Source organism: Acinonyx jubatus, chromosome D2, assembly GCF_027475565.1.
Source record: "Acinonyx jubatus isolate Ajub_Pintada_27869175 chromosome D2, VMU_Ajub_asm_v1.0, whole genome shotgun sequence".
Lineage (NCBI taxonomy): Eukaryota > Metazoa > Chordata > Mammalia > Carnivora > Felidae > Acinonyx > Acinonyx jubatus.
In genome coordinates, this window is record NC_069393.1 from 12,454,797 (window position 1) to 12,479,254 (window position 24,458).

The 24,458-nt window shown below is 48.9% G+C and overlaps 1 protein-coding gene across 4 annotated transcripts in view; it reads left to right on the forward strand.

Annotated features, from left to right (window-relative positions):
* SGMS1 (sphingomyelin synthase 1) overlaps positions 1 to 24,458 on the forward strand; it is a 110,500-nt gene that overhangs the window by 30,292 nt on the left and 55,750 nt on the right. The window contains exon 1 of one of the 4 annotated variants that reach the window (XM_053206820.1): positions 7,149 to 8,922. The exons of 2 other annotated variants lie outside the window; for them this stretch is intronic. The gene's annotated coding sequence lies outside the window, so the exon portion shown is untranslated. Of the gene's footprint in view, positions 1 to 7,148; positions 8,923 to 22,834; positions 23,333 to 24,458 lie in introns of those variants that run through there. One more of the 4 variants, XM_053206821.1, reaches the window with a different exon arrangement.

The following is a 24,458-nucleotide window of genomic DNA, read 5'->3' on the forward strand; positions in this document are numbered from 1 at the left end:
GAAGAGGTGATCTGTTCCCTGTGGTTACAGTGTCGTTAAGACTGTACTTTAAAGCTCTAATTTCAAAGTAATGAACACACAAAGGATGGCTCTCTCCAAGGAGCAGTCTTTTCCTTTGAACATTTAAAATGTAAGATTTAGGCTAACAAAAGTGGAGCGTGTGAGAGCTTGTTACGTTCTCTGTAAACCATAACTCAGCCTGACTCCAGGGGAAATACTTTGCTGGTTCTTTATTTAATAAAATATCTCACCAGAGAAGAGTTGGAGGGTATCCTGACAACTTGAGGAATCTGTATTTATATACTTACCTTATTCATACACATGAGAAGTTTTTTAATGGTATCCTATAAGGGATAACACGACGGCTCAGTATTGTCTTGGGTGACGTACAAAATACCATAAGTTCTCGTTTCTGGTGAGATTGTGGCCGCTTTTTCATGCCCTTTGACTTGAGACGAGGTGCCTGTTGGCTGGGTTTCCTCTTGATAGCTTTATGAAGGCAGGTGCCTCTGTTAATTCGAATTTGCTGAAATGAAAGCCTGCATTGGTGAAAACAGGTTTCTTTTTGGGAGAGCGGATGCTCAGCTTTGACTTCTGTCCCTCTTGCGCGGCATTCCACACAAAGATAATTGGACGTCAGCACACGAGAGAAGGCAGCTGTTGTTGTGCTGGTTGATCCCGGTGCTTATTAGGCATCCATTTCAGTACAGACTGATAGAGTAACTGTGAATGATGTCATTAATTCGCTTCGATCAGAGGTACGTGTTGTGGTTTGGTAACGTCAGTTTTCTTTTCTAAGCCGTAAACAATAAATGGGGATGTTTAAAAATGTCTGTGTAGCCCCGTCAGAAGAAGCTCACAGATGATTCCTCGGGCACGGCGGTCTAGTTCAGCTGTGGTCCACCTGGCGTCCTCAGCTGCGGCTTATAGGTCTATAAGCTAAGTGGACTAAATACCACTGACAGAAGTTCACGTATGCGTTTGTCTTTAACATTTGATACCGGAGGACAGGTGCCTAAGGCAAACAGAATCCACCTCGAAAAATCCGTTTCTGAAAGCAGGAGCGTCTGCAGTTTGTTCGGTGACGATGAGGACGGCTCTGGAGGTGAGACCCTGGGGCCCTGTTGCAAACCGGTCAGCCTTGGAGAAACAAAGTGAATGAAAAACGAAATGCTACTGTCGACTGTGACCGCCATGAAAAATACATACTCCAGGACACCAGGAGCTCCTGGTGTGTATTTTTGGTTGGGTGGCATACAGTTCTGGGGGGCGTAGAGGTGTTTTGGAGGAATGCCTCGCAGCTGGAGTGAAAGGCAAGAAGCACATGGGAAGGAGGCTGGCAGGACGAGAGCAGGTGGAGGAGCAGAGGCGTTGCAGGCGGAGTTTCCGCCTTTGATCCTCAGTGCTGCCACTCCCGGCTTCCCCGAGAGAGAAAGGTAGTCTCTCCAGGCCCTGGAGATCAAAATGCCTACCTGGCAGAGTTGAGAGCGATGCAAGAATTGGGTATGTGGCGATCACTCAGCGGATTGGCTTCCTGCCCCGACGACCGTGCTCCCAGCACCGGGCACCTTGACGGAAAGGCTGCTGGGGATGCGAACGTTTCAGGTACCGGCTGCAACAGGAGGGAGGGGACACGGGGCTAGTTCGGAACCCGGTGATTTTCAGGAAGGCAGAGGTTCGCTCTGTGTTTTTAGCACATGACTGTTGATGATTTTTTTTACCTCTGCTGGCTCAAGAGTCAGGTAATGACCCTGTTTTGTATCGTAGGTCTCAAGGTGAGGCCGCAAGTCCCACGGAGGTCAATTACTGGGCGTAAGTGTCGGTACAGAGCGGTTCTGTTTCAGGAGTCTCTGCCATCGGCCTGGTCGCACACGCTGATTGTCCCACGGCACCTGGGAGCCTCCCGGCCAGATACCCCCTGGTCTGGCTGTGGCCCACAGGGAGGGCGGTTGTGTCAGTGTTGGTCAGCGGGCACGCGCTGCCGGCTCCCCAGACTCCGGCCCGTGCCCGTCGCCTCTTGCTTGTGTTCCCACCGAACGAAGTTGACGTGATGGGACAAGGGCGTCCGTGCCTGGGGTTTCATACTCCTTTCTGTTTTCCGCACAGAAGTGAAGTTCCTGTGTACCGATGAGTGCTAACGGGGAACACTCTGTGCTGGACCGTGTTCCGCGTGCCTCCCGGACACGACGTACTTAGTTCTCACAAGCTGTGGTGGACGTGCTGTGACGTTCAGCAAGGCAGAAGCTGCCACACGGAGCGGCTGAGTAATTTGCTCAAGACCTCACAGCAAGTCGCCAGAAGAGCCAGGATTTAAGACCAGACCGTCTCTCTCTCTTTTTTTTTTTAATTTTTTTTTTTAATGGTTATTTATTTTTGAGAGAAAGACAGAGACAGAGCGTGAGGGGCAGAGAGAGAGGGAGACACAGAATCTGAAGCAGGCTCCAGGCCCTTAACTGTCAGCACAGAGCCTGATGTGGGGCTCGATCCCACGAACTGTGAGATCATGATCTGAGCCCAAGTCAGACGCTTAACTGAGTGAGCCACCCAAACACCCCTAAAACTAGGCCGTCTCTTGACCCCTGTACTAACCTCCCTCTCCAATAAAAAGGAATGGTGAAAAAGATCGTAAAAAAACCATACAAATTGCACCTGGCCCAGGACCAGCGTTCTGGAGCTTTGGTGCCCATCCTTCCGGACCCCTCACTGAACTTTGGGGGGAAATCCTCCCGCCCCGCCATGCCCCCTTCCAAAGCACGAGCATGGTGACCAATTTGGTATTTATCTTCCCCAGCACACACGCAAGCACACGTGTATACCTAGATACCCCCCCACGTTCCTGACGTGTCCTGCCCGGTGCCCTGTCTTGCACGCATTCCTGCGTGTGGTGCACGTGATCTAACATATTTTTAAATGGCCCGTTTGGCACGGAATGCAGTACAGCCCGAGGGTGACTGCGCCATGATTTCTTCCAGTGACAGACATTTCAGTTGTCACGTTTTCCCTGCATCACTTACGATAGCCTCGTATGCTCTACCGTATGAAGGGACCGTAATGTAGCTAATCTTCGCTTTTGAACTTCGGGCTAGTACAAGGTACTGGGATGAACGTTCTCAAAAGTGAGGATTTTCATCCGTCCTTACTTGCTTTCCAGTCCCGATCAAAATGCTAAGTCCAGGGGCACTTGGGGGGCTCAGCCAGTTAAGCATCTGACTCTTGGTTTTGGCTCAGGTCATGATCTCACGGTTCGTGGGTTCGAGCCCAACACTGGGCTCTTTGCCGACAGCAGGGAGCCTGCCTGGGATCATCTCTCTCCCTTTACTCTCTGCTCCTTCCCCGCTCCCCTGCCCGCACCCAATTTGTGCTCTCTCTAGCTCTCAAAATAAATAAACAGTAAAAAAAAATACCAAGTCCAAATGATTATCCCGTCGCTTAAATACTTTCCTGAGACATGCTCTACATACTACAGATTTCACCTCTTTTTAGCGTACCGTTCAGAGATTTTTACTAAATTTGCCGAGTCATGCAACCGGCACCCTCTCCGGGTTGGAGAGCGCCCCCTGGCTTTCCGGCTTCTCCCCCCTCCTTCCGCAGCCCTGGGCCACCCTGGGCCACTGCCCATCCACTGACTGTCTCTACATTTCACGTGGCCCATCACGTTTGAGAACTTGATATCCACGAGTGAATTTCTCTGCTCATTCTCTTGAATAATTTGGCTCGCATAAAATTCCTGGCTAGAAGTATTCATTACGCGAAGGCTGAGTACGGAAAGGTGGCTCGTCTCTGTGGATTGGAAGGGGAGCAGAAGGAGTCGTGTGTGTGTGTGTGTGTGTGTGTGTGTGTGTGTGTGGTCATGACGTCCGCTCGGTAACCCTCGCCGTAGGAAGAGACAACTGCCGCGTGGTCCGCAGCTTGTTTGGTCAGTTTCTTCAGGAGGCGCCTCGATAGCACTTGAGCTTCTCGGCGAGGTTCGCCTGAGAGCTGAGGACGTGCTGGCTTCACAGGAGACGCGCTGCGAAAATGTAGCCGGAACCTGCTGGAACCTCCCCTTCGAGAAGCGGTGCGGGCCAGCGCTGCGTGTCCTGCTGTGAGCGCCGAGGGGGCAGCTGCCTGTCACGGAGAGGAGGCGCGTGGCTGAACTGAAGGGCACAGCTCTGTGGTGTCGGCATAATTAAACCCTCGGACGTTAACGTTAACGATTTGCTCGCTTTTGGGAAACCATTGGACCTCAAAGCTGGTCATTAAGATCCTTTAGGATGATTCCATTTCAGTATCTGATATTTCGGTGTTTGGCCACGCCTTTGTGTGTTTTATTTTATTTTATTTTTTTGGTTTTTTTTTAATTTTTATTATTATTTTTTTAACGTTTGGATTTATTTTTGAGATGAAGAGAGACAGAGCATGAGCGGGGGGAGGGGAAGAGAGAGGGGGAGACACAGAATCCAAGGCGGGCTCCAGGCTCTGAGCCATCAGCCCAGAGCCCGACACGGGGCTCGAACTCACAGACTGCGAGATCGTGACCTGAGCTGAAGTCGGACGCTCAACCGACTGAGCCACCCCGGTGCCCCTCCTTTGCGTATTTTAGACGCGTCCTCCTCGGTTCGCGCGGAGAGCTGTGATGAATCTGCTTGTCTTCGTCGGATCTGCGTCGGGATTTCTGTTCGAACTGCGCACATGCTTATTTTTAACTGTCATTTTAAGTGAATAAGTACTGTTTTCCAACGACCTGTTTTTTTGTTTTTTAAGAAGCTCGGGGAGAGCAGGAAAATTACAAGACTGCTACCTTTATAGAGAAGAAAAACTCACGCAGCGTGTGACTGACTGCGCTGCGAAATACCTGCCAGCGTCTGAGGGCACGATGTCCGGGGCGGAGTGAGTCCTGTGTGTGGCCTTTGGAGACGCGTCTCCTCAGCACAAGGCATTGCCAAGTCAGGGCTGAAGGGGGGCAAGAGGAGTTTGGGTCACAGTCCTCCGATGCCTCCGCACCCCTCGAGGCGGGCCCCGTCACCCCCTTCCCGGCCTGCACCCCCTTTGCTTTTAGTGGCTTCTTTGTGAATCAGTAATTAGACCCGAGGAGGAGAAAAAGCTTTTCTTTGAAGGAAAAAACAGCTTTATCTTGAATACCCCTGGAACCGGAGGGGGTCGCTTCAGTAACGGCTGGGCTGTTGCGTCTTATCATCTTGGGCAAACGGGAAAGGCGGCCTCCTTGGCGTGTGCCGCCTTCAAGGCAGCAGGTTGGAGCTGACGCTCGTCCAGAAAAGAGGGGGAGACGCACACGTCTAAATAAACTCGGACCCTGTGTTCTTGCAACCATTGAAACATTTTCCTCTCTCGTGGAAGGGGACGGAGCCAGGATCAGAGGTGTGTGTGTGTGTGTGTGTGTGTGTGTGTGTGCGTGTGGCTGGTCTGTTGGTAAAAATCACCGGGCCGTGTCCTCCCTCCTCCCCTTTCTGCTGTCTACATTTGTGTCAGAACTAGACCGGGCTGGCCCCGCTTATCTTCCTGCACCTTTCACCATCTTCGTCTTTACTGTGGGTGTGTGATTCAAGATTCGAGATCCTTCTCTCCCGCTGGGGAGTGACCGTATAAACAGACACCGGCCGGTGTCCTGCCTGAGCCTGCACTTTCATTCGAGTAAATTTAATAACATAAATCAGGCAACTGACGTTCGCATTTTGGGAGCCCCACAATTTCTGAGCTCCCAAGAGCGTGGAGACGTATCTCACAAGTGATGTTACCTCGCTCTTTAGAGCTCTCTTCACAGTGGACTCTCTGAGCTGTGGCTTTTGCGGAGTCACTGAGCTGTGGGGACCCAGTGATTTTCAAGAGAATCCTTGAGTTCTTAAGTCGAGGGAAGGAAGATCCAAAAAAAAAAAAAAAAGAAACAAATAATGCCATTTTGGGTACGGCTGGAGTACAAAAAGGTAGACTACTAAAGGCAGCCATGATTTATTGAGCACCTACTATGCGCCTGGACTGTACCAGGTGCTTTCCAACTCTTTGTCTCATTTAATCCCGTGAAGTAGGTGGTATTATGCTGACGTTTTATGTACAAGGAAACTGGTCTGGAAAGGCTGTTAACTTTCCTGCAGTCACAGAGTTTAAACCTAGTTCTTTCTACTTGGTAACTCATTTGCCATAAGACTAACCTGTTCCTTGCGGTATCTGGTTCCAAGAGATCCCTCCCCTTCCACAGTACTGAAGTTTTTACTTCCTCTTTGTATACTCTTGAAGTGCTACTACGTGCAGATAGGTGAATGTGGATGGATCTTCTGAAACGCAGCATCCTGGGCAAGACTAACAAACACTTTCTGGTGTGATGTGAACTTTGCCTTGTTTTGCTCAACTCCGAGCATACTTATGTGAGCTAATGGGGGTTGTAAATGCAAAGAAAAGAGAAGGGGTGGTGTTTAACCTTGGTCACCAGACGGGGGACACTGGGCCCCTGGCTCTGTGGGGCCGAGGGAGGTGACTCCGGGAGACGTGGCCATTGAAAGGGGGCTGAGATTTCATCAGGGCAAACTGTGTGCCTTTGATTTTTGTTCAAGTTCTTTATCAAGGAAGGAGGAAAATAACAACGGGAGGGTCCAGACCTTGGTGTAGTTTCTTGGCATCATACTAAGCACCTGTAGTTGCATGATTCATTAGTTAAGAGTGGAAATAGTAGGAAAAAAAAAAAAAGATATGCCCACCGTCAACATTTTCTTAAACTTCGAGATATCAGCGTTCAGAATTGGCCTGTCTTTCACGTGCTGGATGCGAAGCCCCCCTCTTCCCGCAGAATATTAACACCTAATTTTCCAGCGGTCTCTTTTAGCAGTTTTTTTTTTTGTTTGTCACTTCTTTCTAAAGCGTTTAATTTCGTCTTTGTAGAGACAACAGCTTGCTTTGTTTTCAGACCCAGATTCGTTTATTACTTAATACTTAATGAGATTATGTAATAACGGAAACCAGTACAGCCTGCATGAACAGGTTTGGAGGCGGAATCGGGCCAGTAGTAGCTAATAACTGGAGGCGGGGAGCGGCGCTCTCCTGTGCCGGGAGGGGAGATTAATCGGGGCCCGAGCGTGGTACCGGGCTATACCTGCTCCTTAGTGGTGAAAGAGACCATCCATCGATGACAGGTACCCCGGGGACGACCCCTGCAACTTGCTTACCTTGATTTTTTACCCCGAATCGCATCTTGAATTGCCAACATTCAGGGTACCGATCGTGGCTGTTACTCGTGGAGGTGTTACTTAGGATGTAATCACAAGAAAGTGGCTGTGGCCAGAGAGAGCATGGCTCGATACCTCTGGAGGTGTGTGTATGAGCACGAGAAAGTCCATAGTCCGATGGGAACCAGCACTCCTCGCACAGTCTGTCCTTGCAGAAGTCATGTGCTTCTGCCCAGCTTGCCCTGGTTTGTAAAAGCTGACGCGAGTCCGTGCAGATGACAGCGTGGTCCTGCATTTGATAATTAGATCGTAAAGTGTAACTCGTGAATACAGCGACGTGTCCATTTGGCTCATTACTTGACTTCCTTTAAGGTGCAGTCATTAAGTTACTTTTATCCTTTAGTTAGGCAGAGAAGATTCATACCAGTTATTACTTGCCAACCTCTTTGGTGTTGAATGAAAAGCAAAAGCCTAGAAGAAAACAACCAGCTCTAACAGCCTGAACATTGGGGTCAAACTTGATTTGCTTTATGCCCTTGAAAGAAGTTAGACACAGCTTAAACAGAATGCATAGGCAGCTATCAAAAAACAATAACAACAACAACAGACGTTTTTTGCTGTTGTGTGTTTATTTCACACGACCCCCGATTTGCTTTGATGTCCGTTTCCTAGCGTGCGGCCCCAGAATTTGTCCAGACCCAGTTAGAGATCACACCCTTCGGAGAAGACCCACGATTTGAAGGTTATGGGTAACCGAATGACAGCGGGAGTTCCTAGCGGATGTGATTCTTGATCGAGTCGGGGCACATTCTGCCCTGTCACGTGTTGTAAAAACATGGTGCAGAACGAATCTGAGGGGCCAGGGGAAACCAGCCTTGTGCTGTCAACCTGTGCTGCTGTCCGCGAGCCTCCTCTCTTGAAGGAGGAATTCCTGTGGGTAGTGACGGTCGTCATGTTGTATGAGTCACAAGACAGGCACTCGGACCCTTTAGGTCCCAGCACTGAGTGTCTGGGTTCAGCCAGTCTGAGTTGTAGATTTGGCTCAGGGATTCCCGGTGGCCAGAGCAAAACGGAGGGACACGCCAAGATTCTCCTCATCCACGAGGTGGGGACTGACTGGCCAGTTGTGAAAAGAAGACTTCTTGTGAAAGTTCAGGCAGGAAAGATAAGGAGATGGGGATGTGAGCGACTTTCCTGTCCAGCCTGAGACGTGGCCTTCACGGCACTTCCCCCCCCCCCCCCCCCCCCCCCCCCCGCTTTTGTAGCTTCTGAATAGAGATAGGACGTGTGGCTCAGGTGGCAAAGGTCTGCATCCCGGATGCTCGGATCATCAGCACTTTGCTCCGGGAGGATGCACTGAGCAGTGTTCTGGGGACACGCGAGAGCAAAGAATCCCCTTGGTTTGGGGGTGGGTTTGCCCGCACCGTCCTCTCAAGCCCTGCTCCTCGGCCGGTGCTCCGTGGGCTGTGTCTTAGGGGTCCGTACTCATACAGAAACGTTCTGCCGACAGAGTGTTTTCTTCCTTGCTGAGGGACGGCTATCAGCAGAGGTCCACGGTCTGTGTTCCATCCCCGGTCGTCCGTCTCAGAACTTGGTACCTTATCAAACAACGTTTCTGGAGCCGTGTCCCATTGCTTCGCCTGCCTCCCTGTCTGCCGTGGGGTTTCTCAGATACCGCGACTTCCTTGTCTTCCTGGGGTGCCAGAGGGAAGCTCAGAGCGAGAGCGGAGACTGGGCCACACGAGCGAAGCTTCCGCACGTCTGCCCAGTAAGCACCATGCGGTGGTTTGGGCTGCTTCTGGTTCCTCTCGGGCTGCTGGGAGGTGCTCTGGCCTGTCAGAGCTTCTTCTTTTTGCCCTTCCCTTCCCCTCCCTCCTCTTCCCTTCCCTCCTCTTCCCCTGCCTCCTCTTCCCTTCCCTCCCCTTCCCTTCCCTTCTCTATTCTCGTTGCCTGGACCCGGTCTCTTGAGGCAGAGAAACGGGCCACGTGTCTTCGTTCTCTGAGGAAAGAGCCCTCTGATGAGGGCCCCCCTGCCAGTGAGTGTCGGTTGGGTGACGCTGGGGTGGGCACTCAGGGTCCCGTCGCACCTTGGGGGACGTGGGCTGTAGGGGCGGGTTATTACAGACGTGCTGCTTTCACCATGTAACTTGAGCAGGTGACATCAGGGGCTGGTGGCTCCGGTAAAAGTTGACGAGCGCACACGGCTCGCTGGAGAGGCCTGTGTGCTGAGCGGTTGGTGCCTCTCTGCTTAGTGCTTGTGTGCCAGCTGCTGACTTGTTCTTTGGTTCCATCCCACCACCCAATATAAACTTGTGGGTGTGTTTATTTTCCTTATCGGGGTGCTTTATGTTTTTGTGTATGTCTGTGTACTAATATTATTTTTTAAAATTTTTTTAATGTTTATTTTTGAGAGACAGACAGACAGACGGAGCATGAGCAGGGGAGGGGCAGAGAGAGAGGGAGACAGAATCTGAGGCGGGCTCCAGGCTCTGAGCTGTCCGTGCAGAGCCTGACGCGGGGCTCGAACCCACGAACCTTGAGATCGTGACCTGAGCCGAAGTCAGACGCTTAACCTACTGAGCCACCCAGGCGCCCCTGTCCGTGTATTATTTTTAAACAAATTGGGTTCCTACTAAATTAGAACTTAAAAAAACATTTTGTTATAATAATAATTTTAAAAAACAGTTCTTGAGAACGTAGAGTGACTGGTAAAATGAACTCTGTCTCCTTATCACCCAGGGTTAACAACTGTCAGCTTTTCATGATTCTTTTCCTACGGGCGGGGGGGGGCAGTGGCAGGAAGGGGGCCGGTTGGTTGGAGGGGGCGGGAAGGAGGGGGAGGAGAGAGAAGGAGGGGGAGGAGAGAGAGGGCAGTCGGTATTTTAAAGCACATCTCAGGCATCATACCATTTCACTCCAGGACTTTGTTCTCTTTGTTATTCAATGATGTACTTTTTGTGTGTTGACTGTTCTTCCTCTTGTTACTGGAAAAACTCTTGGACTCTGTCCTGGTGATATTGTAACAGTGTGCCCTTGTGGACACATTGTCCTTTGCACAGCGCTTGAAGGGCAGGTGGCCAGGGACCCTGAGGGGCACGGCGTGCGGCTGTGAAGCTCACGGTCCAGTTACTAGGAGAACCCAGATGTGTAACCGCGGCCTCCCTAGCTTGTGGGGTCAGGTGGAAGGCTAGACTACACTGATGTTGTGTTTACAAGGAGTAGATCCAGATCTAAGTTATAAAGATCTGTGTCATTTATCAATGTCAGACGGCAGTGATCGCCTTGAATAGTAAGCCTCTCTAAAGGAGTGTGGCAAGATCTTGTCTTATTTCTGGAGTTCCCTGGGCAGAAAGCTTTGGACATTACAGTTTAGTCCTTTATAGATTAATCTGCTGTGCTGTGAGCACTCTGACAGTCTCTTTGTGCTGTGCTTTCCTGGGTTTGGAAAGCTCCCCTTTGGTCTGTCATACGCCTGCCCCGCCGTAGCCCCGAGCGAGGACAGGCGTTGAACTCCACCCAGGGAAGTGGCCGGTGACTTGACTTCAGTAACTTGACTTCAGTTCTCGTGTCCCCCAGCTCGGAAGCCTTTCTGCTTCAGATGGTGTCGAGTTGCTCCGGAGCCTGTTGTGAACTGGAAGCATACCTTCGCTTGAACATGGCTGTGTCACATGTTTGGGGCATTCTCAGCACCCCGAGCGAGATCCTGCAGATGCTTGGGGAGGACCGCACCCCCTTTGACGTTCTGGTCCGTGACAGGGCTGGGGCCGCGAGCACACCCCTTTCTGGAGTTGATTCCCAACATTACTGTCTCTCCCCTGTGACCTTGCCGGTCCCCCACGACCTCTCTCCATTGGCAGACCAAACCCTGATGATGACCTCTGCCCCCTGTACCTTCGTGCTCAGGTTACTTTGGAGACGGTGGAGATCATTTGAGCCTAAAATGTCTGAAGTTTTCCCTGAGAACTACAGATCTTGGATCCAGTAGAGAAGTCTGGACATTTCTCCCCACCCAGAGGGAGTTGGTGCAAACATCAGATTTCCCAGTTCCTTTTAAAACGTCTAGACGTGAGCATTCTATTGGCTGAGGTTCCCTGTGGGAGTAAAGTGATTCTTCAGAGTTTATGCTTTATTCGGGAAATTTTTATAGTCACAATATCAAAATTTGTGTACGTTGCTTCTTACAAAGATACTTGCTTTTATTTCGTCAGTTAAAACTGGTCTCCGGCTGAAGCATCTTTCCTGCTGCAGGTGTATTGTGTAAAACCTGGTTTGTGCACTTGATTTAGGGGCGTTACACCTATTTAGAGTGCCAGACAGTTGAGTAAGAATTGAACATAATTTCAGTGCAGATATTTTAGCAGTTGTTTATTATTCAAGGAGTTCTTTATAGAAAGTAGGTTAATCTCATTTTTTAATATGAAGTTGCTTTGAAATAAGGGAAAGCCAGCTAAAATAGGGGGGACCGTGTGTTGTGGAATATGTTGCACTATTTCACAAATTTTTAATGTTTATTTATTTTTGAGAAACAGAGAGAGAGAGTGTGAGCGGGGCAGGGGCAGAGAGAGAGGGAGACACGGAAACCAAAGCAGGCTCTAGGCTCCGAGCTGTCAGCACAGAGCCCATCGCGGGGCTCGACCCCACGAACCATGAGATCTGACCTGAGCCAAAGTCGACCGCTTAACCGGCTGAGCCACCCAGGCGCCCCTAGGCAGAGCTAAATTAGTCAAAATGGTTAGTTATTGGACCAAATGTTTTCAAACCAAAGTTCTGGTTTTAACATGTAAATAAAACACGGGCCTATAATTAGTGCATTAACCGATATGCAAATGGTACAGCCAGATAATTAGGAAACTGCTTAGAAGCAGTTTCACTTGCAAAACAAAAAGCTTCCTACAAAGTCTAATGCGATACAGGGCTTGTTAGAGATTTTGTGTTTTGTGGGCACAGCTGGTCAGAGTTTGCCCCGCAAACTACAAAAGGACAGTCTGCTCTTGGGCCTGGGCCTTTGGACCTAGCCGAGACCCCAGGGGGCTTCCATGTGGGAGAGCTGGTGTGGCTGTGGGTGGGGGCGGGGAGGTCGAGACCACAGAGAGCCCGTCAGTCGGGTCTGGTGCGCCCGCCACAAAGTTGCCCACGGCCTGGTCTCAGCTCTGCCAAGTCCTCGCCGCGTGACCTTGGGCAAAGCACTTGGACGACTGCAGTTTGTAAACTTTGAAGATTCAACTAGAATGCGATTTTCAAAATTCAGGGGCTTGAATCCCCCCCAGCGAGGAGGTGTGAAGGAACGTGATAAACAGGTGACTTCTTGAAGACACCGGCAAAGATGATCGCTTTTGTGTGAATTTAGCCATGACTACAGTAGAGGGCGAAACACATCGTTGGCGCGCAGGCTTAAGGTAAACCGGAAGCATCGATTATCGCCCCTCTTACCGTGGAGGCCCGCAGGCCTGTCTGTGCACCTGTGCTCTGGCCGCGTTCACCCCCTGCCCGTGGGAGTGCCGGGAGACGTGTTCAGGATGCTGGCTGACCTCCTCACCAGTTGCCGGATGATTCCTGAACTCTTTCCCTCCTCGTGGGTACCGCCCCCTCCGTCAGGACGTCAGGACGGATCCTGGACCCGTTTCCATGCCAGAAGCACGGTGCTTCTCTTGGTTTGGCTGCAGCTGCGCGCCACGTGACCCGCTAATTCCTAGACTCCTTTGTGTCATTCATTCTGGGCTCTGTCACTCGAGTGCCTGCTCCGTGCCGGGGACAGCCGTGGACCGGTCCTAAGTAAATTCTCCGTGCTGTAATGTTTAACTTCAGTAAGCAGCATTTCGAGTGGATGGTACATTCACGTGGCTCCGCGTTCACGTGGTGAGAGAGGACACACAGGAGCCGGTGTGACTGCCACGCTTGCTGCCCCGGTCCCCTGCCTGGGCTCGGCCCGCACTGCGTGTTTGGAAGCCTTCGAGCGGGATTTTATGCGTGTGTTTAGAACACAAGTCCGCGTCTCCTCCCGTCTTTTACACAGACCGCACGATGCGCTACATGTAAATCTCTCCCCTCGCTTTTGTCGCGTAACGGTTAGATTTGCATTTTCTTAGAGTCCTGAAGGATGCTCCTCACAGCGTTGGCCCGGGTCGTGCGAAGGCTGGGGCCCAGGAGGCCCGTCCTGCCCGCGCTTCTGTGTGAGGAGGACGTGTTGCTCCTGGAGGAAGCAGGAGGAGGTCGTATAAGGTAACTGAGCTCACACGGACACATGTGGATCGGACCTTGGCTGCTTCTAGTCACTCTTCAGGACTAGGGAGCTGGGGGCCACGGGCGGGGGCTCTCGGCCGGGAGAGGGCCGCTCGGAAAGAAGCACAGGCATGTCTGGTCACCTTTGCCAAAGCGCCGGAGGGAAGTGAAGCTGCGTGGGCGCCCCCCGCCCCCCGCCGGCAGTGTGTCCCCTGATGTGACCCCACAGTTGCAGATGGGACGTGTGCTCAGGAACCGTCAGAGGCAGGGGGCAGCCCGGAGCCGCCTGTGAGGAGCTCAGGCTCTGTGGGGAAACCTGCCCTTGACCCCCGGCTGGGGAGCAGGGGCGGGGCCCGGTGGGCCTGCTGACTGGGGCTCGGAGCGGAGGTGGCGGCCGGGCCCTGTGTTCACAGGCCCTGCGACGGGACCCGAGAGGGTGCTCCTGAGGTGCGCGGACAGAAGGGAGAGTTTGTCAAAGAGATCAAGGCTTGTGCTCACGTGCACCTCATTTTAAGGAACTTCGCTTTTGGTGAGTGTGTCTGTAACAAGCTTTGGTTCTAGTAAACTCTGAGCGGTGTTGGCTGTTCTCGTCTCCCTCCCTCCTTGCCACGAGGGAGAGCAGGAAGTGAGAAGGCAAGCAACAGACCTGCCCTCTCACATGCGGAGCAGAAGTGTGCTAAGAAAAGACCGTGGATTGATTATTTATTTATTCAGAGAGAGCGTGCACATGGGGCAGAGAGAGGGGGAGAGAGAGAATCCCAAGCAGGCTCCGTACTCTCAGCGTGGAGCCTGACATGGGGCTCGATCCCATGAACCGTGAGATCATGACCTGGGCTGAAACCAAGAGTCGGATGCATAACTGACTGAGCCACCCAGGCACCCTAAGACCTAGATTCTTTTTTAAATTTACATCCAAGTGGGTTAACATATAGTGTAATAATGATTTTAGGAGTAGAATTTAGTGATTCATCACTTACGTATAACACCCAGTGTTCATCCCAGCCAGTGCCCCTCCTTAATGCCCCTGGCCCATTTAGCCCATCCCCCTTCCCACAACTCCTTCAGCAACCCTGTTTGTTCTCTGTATTTAAGAGTCTCTTAGGTTTTGTCCCCCTCCCTGTTTTTATATTATTTTTGCTTCCCTTCCCTTGTGTTCATCAGTTTTGTGTCTTAAAGTCCTCATATGAGTGAAGTCATATGATATTTGTCTTTCTTGGACTAATTTTGCTTAGCATAACACACTCTACTTCCATCCACATAGTTGCAAATGGCAAGATTTCATTCTTTTTGATTGCCGAGTACTGCTCCATTGTATATATATACCACATCTATATCCATTCATCCATCGATGGACATTTGGGCTCTTTCCATACTTTGGCTATTGTGGATACTGCTGCTATAAACATGGGGGCGCATGTGTCCCTTCGAAACAGCACACCTGTATCCCTTGGATAAATACCTAGTAGTGCAATTGCTGGGTCATAGGGTAGTTCTATTTTTAGTTTTTTGAGGAACCTCCACACTGTTTTCCAGAGTGGCTGCACCAGCTTGCATTCTCACCAACAATGCAAAAGAGGTCCTCTCTCTCTGCATCCTCACCAACATCTGTTGTTGCCTGAGTTGTTAATGTGAACCATTCTGATAGGTATCAGGTGGTATCTCATTGTGGTTTTGATTTGTATTTCCCTGATGATGAGTGATGTGGAGCGTTTTTTCATGTGCCGGTTGGCCATCTGGATGTCTTCTTTGGAAGTTTCTATACATGTCTTCTGCCCACTTTGTAACTGGATTGTTTTTCGTGTGTTGAGTTTGGTAAGTTCTTTATAGATTTTGGATACTATAACCCTTTATCTGATCTGCCATTTGCAAATCTCTTCTCCCATTCTGTCAGTTGCCTTTGGTTTTGCTGATTGTTTCCTTCACTGTGCAGAAGATTTTATCTTGATGAGGTCCCGATAGTTGATTTTTGCTTTTGTTTCCCTTGCCTATGGAGACGTGTTGAGTAAGAAGTTGCTGCGGCCAAGGTCAAAGAGGTTTTGCCTGCTTTCTCCTAGAGGATGTTGATGGCTTCCTGTCTTACATTGAGGGCTTTCATCCATTTTGAGTTTATTTTTGTGTATGGGGTAAGAAAGTGGTCCGGGTTCATTTTTCTGCCTGTCGCTGTCCAGTTTTCCCAGCACCACTTGCTGAAGAGACGGTCTTTATTCCATTGGATATTCTTTCCTGCTTTGTCAAAGATTAGTTGGCCGTACGTTTGTGGGTCCGTTGCTGGGTTCTGTATTCTGTTCCACTGACCTCTGTGTCTGTGTTTGTGCCAGTACCATATTGTCTTGATGACTACAGCTTTGTAATACATCTTGAAGTCTGGGATTGTAATGCCTCCAGCTTTAGTTTTCTTTTTCAGGATTGTTTTGGCTATTTGGGGTCTTTTCTGGTTCCGTACAAATTTTAGGATTGTTTGTTTTAGTTCTGTGAAGAATGCTGGTGTTATTTTGATAGGGATTGCACTGGATATACAAATTTCTTTGGGTAGTTTCGACATTTTAACAATTTTTGTTCTTCCTATCCATGAGCTTTCTATAGTTTTCAGTGTATAGATTTTTCACATCTTTGGTTAGGTTTATTCTTACGTATTATATGGTTTTTGGTGCAGTTGTAAATGAGATCAATTCCTTGATTTCTCTTTCTGCTGCTTCATTATTGGTGTATAGAAATACAACTGATTTCTGTACATTGATTTTACATCCTGCAACTTTGCTGAATTCATGGATCAGTTCTAGCAATTTTTTGGTGGAGTCTTTTGGGTTTTCCGCATGAAGTATCATGTTGTCTGTGAGGAGTGAAAGTTTGACTTCCTCCTTGGCAATTTGGATGCCTTTTATTTCTTTGTGTTGTCTGATTGCCAAGGTAGGATTCCCAATACTATGTTGAATAACAGTGGCGAGAGTGGACATCCCTGTCTTGTTCCTGACCTTAGGGGGAAAGCTCTCAGTTTTTCTGCATTGAGGATGATATCAGCATTGGGTCATTCGTATATGGCTTTTATGAACTCGAGGTATGCTCCTTCTATCCCTGCTTTCTTGAGGGTTTTTACCAAGAAAGGATGCTGTATTTTGTCAAATGCTTTCTCTGCATCTATTGAGAGGATCGTGTGGGTAAGACCTTGGATTCTTGATCCTGCTCAGTTCTCGGCTTCAGCTGCCCTCTGAACATTCAGTGCTTTTCAGAGTGATTTAGAGGTCACTGGGGTCCCTGATCCTTGACCCGGCCTGGTGGCCGTGGCATCAGTCTTTCTCAGACTGGTTTGCACAGAGAACACACGTATTGCTCTGATACTTTTGCAATTAGCAGAAGTGTCTCCCCCTATAGGGGATCCCAGCTGACAGGGGAGGTGACCTTACCTGGGGGAATGAGTGTGCCCTGCAGCAGGGATTGGGCTCTTGTGTTTCTGGGCTCTTCCAGCAATGCTGTTCTCCCATCCAAGGGTGAGCTGCCAGTGAGAGTGGGGTGCTGCTGGCTCCGGCCTTCCCACCTCCCACCTTTCCAGCTCCCACTGTGACCCAGGACAACCTTTCTTCTCGGACCTCAGGTTTCCTACCTTAAGTCCTGGTGCTTATTTTGCAGAAGAACAGTAGCTTCTTGAAAAAGTAATAATAGCGAGTGCTTTACCTAAATTTTCTCATTTCGTCCTCTTAACAACTGTATAATAACAAACAGCCCGTGGCAACTTCACAGGTAGTTTCATCTTCATTGTTCAGCCGAGGAAAGCAGGGAAGTTAAAAACCTTGCCCTTGGTCACGTGGCAGAAACTGGTGGAAGGGGCATGAGAACACACATCCATCTACCTGATTCCAAAATTTGCGTTCTTTGTCAACCTTTGCCATAGCAATGGCTTTCATTTATGGAGGCCTTACTGTGGGCCAGAACCACTGCTTATGGAAACAACTCTGTGAGGTTCCCAGCTTCGTCAAGGGTCCGCGTCGGCATTAACCAGTAATGAGACGGGGACATCGCCTTCCCCGTCATACAATGCCCTGAATAGGACACGAGGTATTCTTGCCAGAATGCACAACCTCACTCTAGAGGGAACAGCCTTGAAACCCAAATTGAGAGACACCCCATGGAAGAACTATAGTCCCTTAGCGGTGTCAAGGCCACAAGGCACAAGAAAAGATCAGGGATGGCCACACATTCGGGGAGACCGAGGAGGCAGGATGACTGCATGGTGGTGGGAACAGAGAGGACATTGGAGGGACCCTAGCAAGACTCAGAGAAGATCGGTCGCTTAGTTGATGACCCAACGATGTCAGTCTCCTGGTTTTGGTAACTGCACTAAGGTTATCTAAGTTAACAAGGCAGAGCTGGGCAAGGGGCATTCCTCAGTTTTCTGTAGTATTATTGCAGCTTTTCTGCAAATTTGAAATTACTTCAAAATGAAAGGCCAAAAAAAATTTTTTTTTTAACCACCTCAGATCGATATTATTTATCCTCATTTAAGAGATGACGAAACGAGCTTGGACGTTGGGGTGACTCACCCCAGATCACACACATGGCGGTCGTTGTTCGTGACGGAAGGAGAGAGGATTCGAACCCAGTCTTGGAAATTGCAGAGCCCACTTGAACCCCTAGGCCTGTGGCTGCCTCGTGTTCAAGTGTGTGTGCTCCAGAAACAGCAGCCCTGACCAGACTGTGCTCCAGTTACTCAGGCTTTATATCGACAGAACGAATGCCTTTGTGCCTGTTGGGAAAAGCAGTGCATGTTAATAATATAAAATTTTATATATATATATTAGATATATATATATATGTATATAATATATATATTATATACATATATATATATGGTGTGTGTGTGTGTGTGTGTGTGTGTGTGAGAAGCAGTATTAAGAGAACTTTGTATTTAAGGCAATTGAAAGAAATCATTGAAATAGCCCAAGTCAAAGTTACATAGATGTTTACCAAGGAAAAGGGAAACTATTCATTATAAAGCTGTTGAAATGGTTTTCACATCATTTCTACATCCTGCGTCTCCAAACTGCAAATACCCAGTTTCGGTCTTTTCTTGCCGCCCTCTTAAACTTTTCTCTATAAATACGGGGTGCCTGGGTGGCTCAGTCGGTTGAGCGGCCGACTTCGGCTCAGGTCACGATCTCGCGGCCTGTGGGTCCGAGCCCCGCGTCGGGCTCTGTGCTGACAGCTCAGAGCCTGGAGCCTACTTCCGATTCTGTGTCTCCCTCTCTCTCTGCCCCTCCCCCGCTCATGCTCTGTTCTCTCTGTCTCAAAAATAAATAAACGTTAAAACAAAGAAAATTTAAAAAAGTACGGGTGGCCCAGTTACACCAGTGAAGCTTATACTGTTTAATTCACAAGATACAAGAAGAGGAAGGGCAACTCTGTGGCTCAGTCCGTTGAATGTCGGACTCTTGGTTTCAGCTCAGGTCATGATCTCACCGTCTGTGGGTCCGAGCCCTGTGTGAGGCCCTACAGTGACAGTGGGAGCCTGCTTGGGATTCTTTTTCCCTGTCTCTCTGCCCCTCCCCTACTGTGTTTTGCTTCATTAAAAAATTGATAGTTTGAAAATACATGTTTGGAAAAAAAATAGCATTGTTTCAAAACTTCAATCAGAAGATGAGAATACAAGTTTGAAAGAAAATCCTGGATAATTTTTTTTTAAGTTTATTTATTTTTGAGAGAGAGAGGCAAGGGAGCATGAGTGGGGGAGGGGCAGAGAAAGAGAGAGAGAGAGAGAGAGAGAGAGAGAGAATCCCATGCAGGTTCCGCACTGCCAGCACAGAGCCCGACACGGGGCTCGAACTCAGGAACCCTGAGATCATGACCTGAGCCAAAACCAAGAGTTGGGATGTCTAACCAACTCAGCCACCCAGGTGCCCTGATCCTGGATAAATTTTTAAAATTCTGATAAAATAGAATTGCAATGGAAGTGTTTTTAAGCTTTAAAAGAAAAGAATCATTTGCTTTGTTCATCTCAAATATGTAAGTGATAAATTCTGGATAATTCCTTGATGTAATAATAGGATTAAAACTGTTGTACAAGAATCTAACCTGAAATCACTTTCTCAGCCTCCATGGCCTGGCTTGTAAAATAGGGGTACAGTAAACTTCCCCAAAATATTTGCTGAGAGAATTAGATAATTTTATAGCTTATAAAGTACCTGCAAATAAAAAATGTAAGATTCATTTTTCTCTTTTTTTTTCCCCCTAAAAAATCTCTTCCTTCCTTCTAAGAACCCATTATACTTTGAGTGTAACTCTTGCGGAAGTTAATAACCTTCTAAAGACTTTGACCTTTGCTGTTTTGATTTGCACGTGTTAGGTGTCTCACAGAAGCATAGAGGACAAGTTGCTATTTGCTGAGGCCGCATCAGCCAGCGTGCCGTGGTGCCGGTTTTCATAGCATGTGATTCCCGTGGCCCTGTGATGGAGCTAGCAGGCCACAGAACGAAGCCCAGGGACAGGCCTAGGGGGGTTCGTGAGACCAGAACCCTTTCAGCGGCTGGTTTTGAGAGGAGCTATAAGTGAGATGTGTCTGCTGGGTTCAGTCTGTCAGTTCGCTGCGTCTCCTCTCCAAGTTGCTGGGATTTTTGGTGTGAGTAGGGTGACAGGTGGAATGCGTGTGTTGAGGAAGGCATCCACCTTTCATTAAAAAAATTTTTAATGTCTATTTATTTTTGAGAGAGAGAGAGAGCGCGCACGCACTAGCGGGGGAGGGGCAGAGAGAGAGGGAGACACAGAATCTGAAACAGCCTCCAGGCTCTGAGCTGTCAGCACAGAGCCCGACGCGGGGCTCGAACTCACAAACTGTGAGACCATGACCTGAGCCGAAGCCGGACACTTGACCGACCGAGCTACCCAGCTGCCCTGGGCATCCACCTTTAAAACAGCTATTTAGGGACACCTGGGTGGCTCAGTCAGTGATCTCAGGTCATGATCTCAAGGTTTGTGAGTTCGAGCCCCGTGTCGGGCTCGTAGCTGTCCGTACAAAGCCCACTTCGGATCCTCTGTCCCCCTCTCCCTGCCCGTCCCCTGCTTGAGCGCTCTCAAAAATAAATAAAACCTTAAAAAAATAATAAAGAAAACAGATATTCTTTTTTATAGCCTTTTACTTATTAGAAGAATAATAGGTACTCATGATACTACGTTTTGAGCTCTGAGAAGATATGTAGAATCATTAAGTCACCGGGGGTAACTGTCATCAGTTTGGTATGTGGACCTAAACTCTGATTTTCTGTGCGTGTGTATCTGTCTGTATGATGCAGATATCACAAAACTGTGATCCTGCCATACGTGTACTGTACTTGCTTAAAATTGGCAGTGTAGACCATCCAGGTATTTCTCCATATCCTGGAACACTCTCCAAGAAGATAGCGTGTAACGGTGTGGAAATGCGCATAAGGGTGCTTACCGATGCACTCGGTCAATTTCTTGTTGTTCACGGGGCCTCTTTTCCCCAGAGACAGGCTGGTGCCATCTGAAACCCACAGCTCAAAACCAACTAAATATAATCTCAGCCCTGAACTCCTAAGCTTCCTACCGTGTAAACGTTGCCTAATACAAAGGTAGGTGTACATATACCTAACAGAATCTAACAATCTGATTTTATCTGCTAGTTTTACCCTTGGGGGGACCAGAGAATTTAAAAACAGGAGGTCTGTCATCTACCCTTGTGCGGCTTGACTCTGGGATGGGATGGGGGCCTGCCAGGGGCCGGGACCGGGGCTGCTTGGTTTTGTTCACTTTCCTTCTGGCCACAGCCGCCACTGCCAGCAATGTTGGGTGGGTTTCTGAAGACACAGGGGACCGGGGGCCCCAGGAAGATGGGGCTGCAGAGAAGGTGCAGTCTAGGGCTGCCTGGCCTGGGCAGCTGTTTCCAGGTGGACATTTATGTTTTATTATTTTTTTTTTAATGTTGATTTAGTTTTTGAGAAAGAGAGAGAGCAGGGGAGGGGCAGAGAAAGAGGGAGACAGAAAATCCCAAGCAGGCTCCTCGCTTTCAGCTCAGAGCCCGAATCAGGGCTCGATCCCACAAACCATGAGATCATGGACCCAAGCTGAAACCGGGAATCGGACGCTTAACCAACTGAGCCACGCATGCACCTCTGGCGTTTATATTCTAAAAGACAAACGTTAATGCTAGACTTGAGAATTCTTCAGCAGTGTTTTCTTCCCTCTTCTCTTTCTCCTTTTCCTCTCACACTCTTTGTAATCTTTATTTTTTTTGAAAGCACAGAGTGGTACATGGTTACTGCTTATAGATCATGTGTAAGCTGGTGACATTTCCTCACGCACTCCCAGTTTCCACCCTGTTATCCCATCGCCTCTGTATTGTACACAGTTGCAGACGTGGAATGCTTACGCACACGTATATACATGCATACGGCAAAATACCTGCATGTTAAAATGAAAATCGTGTGTGTTTCTGTATCACAGCCTTGTTGGTATCTGCAGATAATGCCTCATTCCGTCAAGATGACTGCCTGATGTTATGTTGTGAGGAGGCACTGCATTGACTTACTCAGATCGTGACGAAGGATGTCTAGATGCTTCTGCGGAATAAACGGGGCTGCAGTGAATGTTCTTGAACGTCCATCTTGACTCGTGAATATGTCTATAAAGCAGATTCTTAGAAATGGAGTTTCTGGGACGTGAAGTAAGTTGTAGATTTTGGTAAATCATGTCACGTTGCCTTACGTAAAGGCTAGGACAGTCTTAACTCCTTTCCGTCTAATTATTTCTGCTTGTGTTGAATCTCACACACATTATTTGTGTTTATCTCCTGTCCCACACTTTTGGTACCCTTCATTCCATTTGTGCCACCTGTCGCGTTCTCTGTGAGACCCTTCCCAGATCTTCGGTTCTCACTGTCAGGGATACATGGCACTTGAAGAATGGAGGCTCAGTACGGTCATGACGTCCAGAAACCAAAACCTTAGTCATTTTGGAAATGATAAAGTCAGCCCCAAGTTCAGTGCGTTACTCTGCATCTGTTGTGGATACTGGTCTGCTGTTCCTTAATGATGGGTAATAGCCATCAGGTGGGAACTGCAGTATTAATTAGGAGGCGCGGTGTGCTGGATAACTAGTAACCATTAGTTCTGCCTAGTCATTCATTTCATTCATTCATTCATTCATCCATTCATTCATTCATCCATCCATCCAGCGAGTATTTACTAAGAGACTGTGCTGTGTGAGATGCCCCACTGGTCCCTGAACGGTTGAGACTTTCCTACACATATGGGGTGCTTCTGAGTAAGAGTTTCTGACTAGGGCATGAGTGTCCCTGAACACTGGGGGTCTCACGTCTGAGGGGATTGGCTCTGACGGTGGGCACGGGGGAGGGGGGGCAGAGCGCCTGCTCAGGGTCTGTGCCCGTGTGCTCGGCAGCATGGAGCACACTTCACAGAACTGAAGAAGGTGCACAGGAGGGGTAGGGAGGCAAATAGGAGGCTTGGGGACATTGTAACTTACTTCGGAGCATGGTGTGTGTGTTCCTGTGGCTCGCAGGGTGCCCGGGACAGTGCTCACTGCTAGTATGTACTTCATAAACGTTTGGTTTTATTTTGATTAACCAATTTGGCTTTTAGGGATACGTATAATTTTTTAGTCCTTAGCGCTTCAGTGCTGGCTCTGTTTATATCCAGAAGAAAGGCTCGTTAGGATTATAAATAGAAGCTGAATTTGAGCTGTGTCCTCAGGGGAGTTGACGTGCCTGCTGCCCTGCCAAAGCGCTCTGGTAATCTGCTCTCTGAGTGCTGATCAACAGGTTCCTGTAGTGAGCAGGTGTCTGTGTAACACGTCCCGAGGTCGGTCTGGGCAAGCAGGACTATTTTAGGTACAAGGGCCTTTTATCACGCGTGTAGTTTGACCGTGGTAGCCTAGGCGTGGAGCATGCTCAAGGTACAGTATAGACACGCGTATGGGACCGCCTGGGTTATTTTATGGTAAGAATGCAGTTCTCAGAAACAATCTGGAACGCTGTTGTGGGCCTTTCAAGGTGCTAAATCGTACCCTCCTTATTGAGAGATCCTTTTCCCCCAGAGGTAGTGTTGTGGTTGCTGTTCTTAAGTCATTCTCCAGTTTTGATCTTCGTGATTGGTGTTTTGTTCTTCTGCAGATTAAATCCGTATTTTCCCTCGCTCCTTGTTTCTCTTTTAAACTTGAAATAACCCGTGACATTTGGAAGTGAAATTGTTTGAGCTCACCGTTTACATCTTCAGATCATTTGACAAGATTTTGAAATGCTTTTCATGAGCCAGGCCACCTCCTCAGGTTATGATAACGCAATGTTCTCCTTGTACGTGAAACTGACGTGTGTGCAAGCGGCTCAGTTGTTAACGCGTACAGAAGTGTGAAGACAGAAAAGAAAACGTGAGCACTGCCTGACTTGGGCACTTAAAAAGCACAGCTCAGGGGCGCCTGGGTGGCTCAGTCAGTTGAGCGGCCGACTTCGGCTTAGGTCATGATCTCTCGGTCCGTGAGTTCGAGCCCCGCGTCGGGCTCTGTGCTGACAGCTCAGAGCCTGGAGCCTGTTTCAGATTCTGTGTCTCTCTCTCTCTCTCTAACTCTCCCCTGTTCATGCTCTGTCTCTCCCTGTCTCAAAAATAAATATAACGTTAAAAAAATAATAATAAAATAAAAATAAATAAAAAATGAAAAAATAAATAGAATAAAAAACACAGCTCAGTGGCCAGGCCCTGCTGGGTAATGATGATGGGGGGCCCTGCTCAGGTGTGCCCGATTCCCTGGGACTGTTCAGCCGCCGCTGCAGACTGATGAGCGGTCTGTCTGTGAAGAATCCAGGAGCTCTCATACTTCGGAGCTGTTGGGAAACACGAGTAAGCCCTCCTCTTTAGGCTGTACTGTGCACCGTGGTACTCACACACACCTGATCGAACTTACTACTGAGGACGATCTCGGTAACTTTGAAAAACGTAAGGGCAGGGGCGCCTGGGTGGCTCAGTCGGTTAAGCGTCCGACTTCGGCTCAGGTCGTGATCTCACAGTTTGTGAGTTCGAGCCCCGCGTCGGGCTCTGTGCCGACAGCTCGGAGCCTGCAGCCTGCTTCACA